This window comes from Zonotrichia leucophrys, chromosome 1A, assembly GCF_028769735.1.
Source record: "Zonotrichia leucophrys gambelii isolate GWCS_2022_RI chromosome 1A, RI_Zleu_2.0, whole genome shotgun sequence".
In the NCBI taxonomy this organism is placed as follows: Eukaryota; Metazoa; Chordata; class Aves; order Passeriformes; family Passerellidae; genus Zonotrichia; species Zonotrichia leucophrys.
Genome location: NC_088170.1, coordinates 40,539,770 through 40,546,251, shown reverse-complemented (window position 1 = coordinate 40,546,251; position 6,482 = coordinate 40,539,770).

Sequence of the window (6,482 nt, the reverse complement as noted above, 5' to 3'; positions counted from 1 at the left end):
GTAGCCACACACACACACTCAAGGACCTTGAGTTGACTTAAAAGAAGAAAAAGTGATCACACTAAAGTTTCTGAATTAGGTGCAGGTCACTCATTAATGCAGTTTCTGGAACATGAATTGTCCTTACTCAGTGATTATCTGGAATATAGGCATCATAATAATCTAAAGCTAAGGGGACACAACTCTGCACAGTAGCCCAGGGCTCAGGCCAGCACCTGCAATGAGATAGCTCTTCCTGCATGAATATTTCTTTAGCCTAGAGGAAAATTCTGGGATGATCACAACATGACCATTTTCCTTGGTCAGGTTATGGAGGTAACAAACTTAGGGTGCTACTTTTACATTGTTTCATACTCTGGTATTTCCATGTAATGCTGGGTTGGACACAGCAGTCCTTGGGACATCCTCAACTCTGCAGTTCTTCAGACACACAGGTCTGCTTTGGCAAACATGTCTTAAACCTGACAAAGAGTTGCTTGAGGGAGAAGTCATCCAAGGAAGCTGACCACACAAGACATGAGTATGGAAATGTAGTCACAGTTTCATCCTAGTCTTCTTCACCTGACATCAAGTGATTCAAGTGACAGGGTTTACAGGCCCCTGGGGGGGACTCCTGCAGTCTCACAGCTCTCCATGACATTCCACTCGCATTTTCCATATGACAGCTTCAACCTTTAATCTTCCCTAAAACCCCTTGTGACCTAAACAATTTCTCCCCCTGGCTTATGGCCTTGATTACCATTTTCACATTGACTTTTTGGTAAAAGAAAGAGAGTAAGAGCTGGAACTTAAAGCTTTCCTTTCATGGTTGCTGCTGTTGTTTTGTGGGGGTGGCTAGAAAAGAGAGCTGGGGTTTTGAGGGGGTTGTTTACTTTTAAAGGTTTCTCTTTTTTTCTTTGTTTTTTTCATCATGTGTTTACCATGTGTTTTGATCACAGTCAAAAAGAGAGCATGCAAAGAGGGTGATGTCTGCTCTGCAATTCTGTGCAGGTACACACTAGACTTTGGGTCACAAAAAGCTGTGATTCAAAGCAGCCAGACATCTGGTTCCTCATGCTTTTTGATCAAGTTCTACATCCCTTTCCTACTCTATGCTCTGACCTGACTTTGCTGAGTGATTGAAAAATACCCTTTCTCTGTTCCTTCACATCTCCCCTTAGCCTGGACCATGGGTCTCACCCAAGGGCCTACTTCTGTTTCCTTGCCCTGGTCACATTTTGTTCTGTGTAGTTTGATTTGGCTTTGATATGAGAAAACAGTATCACTTCTAGCTCAGAAACCATCAAATGAGCCAATGTCTGTGCATCTCAGGCGAATAACCCAAAAGACTTGGTGTAAATAAGGGCTTAATTCAAAATAAAATGGTCACTGAATTAATTCAGATGGGCTTTTATCCAACCAGGAGAGTTTGGCTCTTCCAAGAAGGTCTCCTGTGACACTTCCTCCCTGCTTGTGTCCTTATGCAAACCTGCTCTCTTCTGCGCCAGCATTACCCCACTTCCAGGACTTGTTCTTGCTTCTGCTGAAATTTGTAATTTACAGTGTCTATCCAAAGATACCAGAACAGAATTATTTTATTTTCAAGTGGCTAACAATAAAAACTCATCTCCTGACCACCTGAAGCCCAGCAGAATGGAGAGGGTAGGAAGGGAAAATGCCTTTCATTCCAGGTCTTCAGAGCTGGAGCTTCTGAAAGGAATTTGATCCAGTCTGAAATCTGAATCTGAAAGGAGTTTGATCAAAAATGAACCTGGTGTCAAAGCCACAAGATGGGTTTAGATTAAATGCTTTAAAAGGAAACCCAAATAGGTTTGGTTTTCAATAAGCTCAAAAAAAAAAAAAAAAAAAGAAATCTGTGTCTCAAAGTAGAAAATGGCTTATTATTCCAACAGCTATTAGATACATATAATAACGTCATGGGCATTTTAAGGAGAGCATGTCCCGTCATGGGACAGCTTGCATTGTCTCTCTGACCCTTTCTGGAGCCATCATATCAAGTGGTACATGTTGGCCACCTGAAAGATCTGAAACCTGTTTAGGAATTAAAAAGAGTACCAACCAGCAGCCACGTGCCAGGAATGTGTAGTAGCTGTCCCTCTCTCTGCATTTCAAAACTCTCATAGTCACTTCCTTTGCCATCACATTACTCGTCTTTGTCACATGGCTGATGTTGAGCTTACAGGACAGAAATTCACTGAATCCTTCATCATCTTTGATTAAATATAGATGCTGCTTTGCAGCCTTGCAGACCCTGGGCCTTGTCAGCTGTAAATGCATTCCATTGCTTCCAATAGCAGAAAAGAGACACTTTGTCTGTCCTTCCATAATAGGATAAGCCAATTTATCACTTTCTTTCTCCGCAAGTAGCACATTCCTGACTGTAGGGTTACCTTTCCTCTGCTTGTGACTACTGAAGCTAGGAAAACTTTTAGGGCTCACAGCAATACCAGCCTTATCTATCCCTAATCTTCCCGTCTCTGAAGCCTTGCTTTTCCCTGCCTCCTTTCTTTTATCTCCCACACACATTGACAGGACTAATGCCTTTGCTACTTTTGCTTTATTCCCTTCACTAATATCTTTTTGCTGCTCTGAACTTAGAGCTGTCCCATACCACACTGCCAGGATTTCCCAAGCAGAAGTAGGTACACCCTCTTTTAGGGGTGCCTGGCAGGGTAAACACCTCCTGAGAAAGGACTACCATGAAAATCTTGCTGGTATAAGGACCTACTCAGAAGGGCCTTTTTCCTTTGTTTTCCTGGAGAAGAAGTAAATAGATATCTGGTGTTCAGGGGCTACCATATGAATCCCAAGATTATCTTTCTTATAGTTACAGAAAAAGCAGGTCCCCACCAAGGGGTCTTAAATCTGAGCCTGCATCACAGGTATTAGCAATCTTTTATTGATTGCATTTTACAGCACTCTACAGTGCAATCTGGCTGCTCTGAGACACTTGGAATTTCAACAAATTTTAACTTTCAAATTTTGACATTTTTCTGTGTTATCTGTCTGCCTCAGGCCAGTGTCTTAAATCTAAGCAATTCAGTCCCTGAGGCTGGGGAAATTGTGCTTTTTAACTCAGGGTGACAAAATTTTGTTGCCCTTTTGAAAACAGCACTTCGAGCAGGAGCTTGAAATCTGGCACAGAGGTGGCCTTTTCTGTTAATTTTGCTCTTTGCCATCATTGTCACCAACTACTGTTATCTGGCCAAAGTATTAGTCTTTGAAAAGTATTGGTTTGCACAGGTTTATTCTGTATCCTTTAGATGATAGCAGTTGCATTCCTTACGGAGTCAATGCTCCCTAGGAGTGTTTACTCTGATGGCTCAGCACAGTCACCCCCCACAAGTTCAGTTCTTGGCTGGCTGTGAACAACACGTGGGCAGACTCTCATGAAAGCCAGCAGGGCCCTTTTCCCTTGTTTCCTGAATGCCCCACTGCCTCCATCACAGGATCAGGCTGGTGGAGCAATCTGCTCAAGCCTAACAGTGAAATACATGAAATAAATAATTTCCTATGGCCACTTGCAAAATATGTAGGTTTCTATAGGGCAAACACTTTTGATCTTTACCTTGCAAAAATCTGCTGTTCAGCTCTCTGTAACTGGGGCCCAGGAATGTCTCCAGGAAGGATGTAGGAGTCTGGTTCAGTCTTTGTTGTTACCAACAGGAGAATGTCCATCTACTTTGGCAGAACCAGAGATTGGTGTGTGCTGGGAAAAAACACCTCTAACACACATACTCACTAGAGAAAACCGCAGTCAGAGTGCTGTTAATGTTGCACAGGGAGTTATTTAAATGCAGATCAGCATTAGCATAGTATTCCAGGAGTTAATATAATTCCAGGCAATTTAGTGCTCTCCAGTATTAAAGCTGCTGTCCTGACGAAAACAACAGCATGTGGTAGCATCTTATATTTTCTGTGGTTAGCTGAGCTACTTCAGACAAGCTGTTTTAATAAAGTCAGATTTGTACTCATGTTATAGTGAATGATAGTGCTAAAGGAGCTATGAAGATTAGAAACTCCTCTTCTGGGAAGCCAAGTCTTCTCAGCTTGTGTAGGATCTGTAGCAGCACACAGCACTAGCCCAGGAAATGTTTTATCACACTGTCATAAAATAACTGCTTCTTAGTGTAAATGTTTACTAGGAACAAAATTAATCTTGTGCCTTCCTTTTCCATGGGGAGGATGGGATCAGGTAGAATATTCCCAGTCCCAATTCTCCCAGCAGATCAGTAGATCCTGCTTGGGCTCTTTGGTTGCTCTCCTGGCCCCACAGCCTTTGCATTCCTGCCTGCACCATGACCCTGCCTGAGAAGGGATCATCCTCTTTGCTCATACCTACCAGAGCTGTGCATCCCATCTTCCTCAAGGCAGAGAAAACTGAGGGTGCACATCCTGGTGAGTAGAAGCTGTGATCAATAGGTCTTGGGCCCAGCTGTGGCTTTTGGCCTGGGAATTGCAGCAGTGGGATCACACCCTCAGTACTGGTGGTAGCAGATACCCTCCACAATGCTGGCTGTTCCCACCTCTGAGAAGAATTATTTTGAAGTGATAGGGGCTTTTGAACTTCAAATATGCCTAGATCTCTCCACAGTCTCCCTAATTCAGGCAGTCTGGATGTGGCCGCAAAACTATGGCTCTGCAATGCCTACCTGTATCCAGCATGGTGTGGATACTGTCCTTAATGTAAGGTAAATATCTTAACAATACTCCTTTTCTTAGAAGGCTGTGTTCACCATCCAGCATGGGAAATCAGGAATGCAACACTACGTACACTCATTCAGACTTACAGAACACCTGCTCCTGAACCACACGTAAAGAAAGAGGGAGAAAAAATCTTAAGAAAATTAAAAATCAGATGAGGATAGCTTAATTAAAACATAAACACAAATGAAATCACAATAATCAATGATAGTTCAACTCTAATTGAATTTTATCATCAGCAGAGCTGCTGTTGTTTTTCCCTTCCTCCCAAAATGAGAAGCTCTGGAAAGGAAATGTCCCACATCAAATTTCACATTCAGTTGAATTAGTCTGGAAATCTTTTTGATAAAATTTTAAAAAAGAAACCTTGACAGAAAACTTTAATTCCTGCCAAGGCCCTTAAACCAACCACCCTGTGCCAGGAAGTTCAGTGACAGAACTGGAGGGTGTCAGCACTAATCATCTGCCCCTGTTTTCTGAGGGTAAATTCAGCATCTGTCTCCAAGCTGGAGAGAAGAGGCCCTGGAGCCCTCGAAGGAATTGGCTTGTAATTCTGATGTGATGGCATCAGCTAATTAGCAGCTCTAACAAACCTCACCTCCAGCCCCCTAGACCTCTCTGGATTTTTCTTCAATTATGGCTAAGAGTGCAACTTGCACGGAAGGGAGGTGAGGTGGGGGCAGTTGTCCATAGCTAGTGAAGGTTAGACAGCTGCATAGAATAAAAATGTCTACAGCATTTAATGACACTCCTGTTTAATTCTGACAAACAGGAGTATTAACATCTTGCAAATAGGGACAAATTAACATGAAGGATACTGAGCAGAGACAAGCCCCAAAGCCCTTTCTCTGGCCCTTTGTACAGAACTAAATTTTACCAATACCAGTTTTAGGGACCTGTCAGTCTTTGAACATGATTACTCCTTCACATTTCGGTGTGACTATAAATACATAATTTCCTTGAGGTTCTGCTTTATTAAAATTATTAACTACAGGGGTTTTCTTGCTGCACTCTTTTCTCATACATATCATACAAAACAGCAAATACTGTTTACCACAAGAAAAATAATCATTTACATACCAAAGGCAGAAAACACTCTAAGTGCTGTCCTCAAAAGAGTTTTCTGTTATGCTCAGAAAGTTTGGCTGGTTCTTTTATCCCTTGGTGGCATTGGAAAATTCTCCCACTGAAACCAGTGTAGTCCATTTTTCATTGAAATCCCACCATTTCCCAGCTGCCATAAAATGACATTATTTTAGAAATGCCATAAAATCACAAAGAATTTTACAAACACCATAAATGTGGCCATGGAAAGAGTGAAAAATGTTCAAAGTGTGGTTCCATCTCTTCCAAATAACTGTGACACACCTGTCACAGTACAAAGCTTTGGAACAGTTATATTGCCACACATAGCAATGTAAAGCACAGATGATGACACAAACAAATGCTCAGTGCTGGCACTTAAAAGAGCAGCTGTAAAAAATAGCAGTCCATGATAAAAAGCACAGCATCAGCCAGTGACTTTATGCAAAATATTATTTACTGTACAAACATACTGGGCTGCAAAATATAGCTAATAAAATAAGTGATTTCCCTGCCTGCTGCTTCCAAAATCACTCAGAGTCTCCAGCAGGCACAGTTCCCTAGGGGTGATGGAAAATATTTTCTAGCAGTTGACAAGAAACTCTTGATGAATTTTTTTCTGTTTTGCTGGCAGTGAAGAGCCACCCTTGACAATCTGATTTTAACTCACTAAACTTACTACATCTCATTACAAG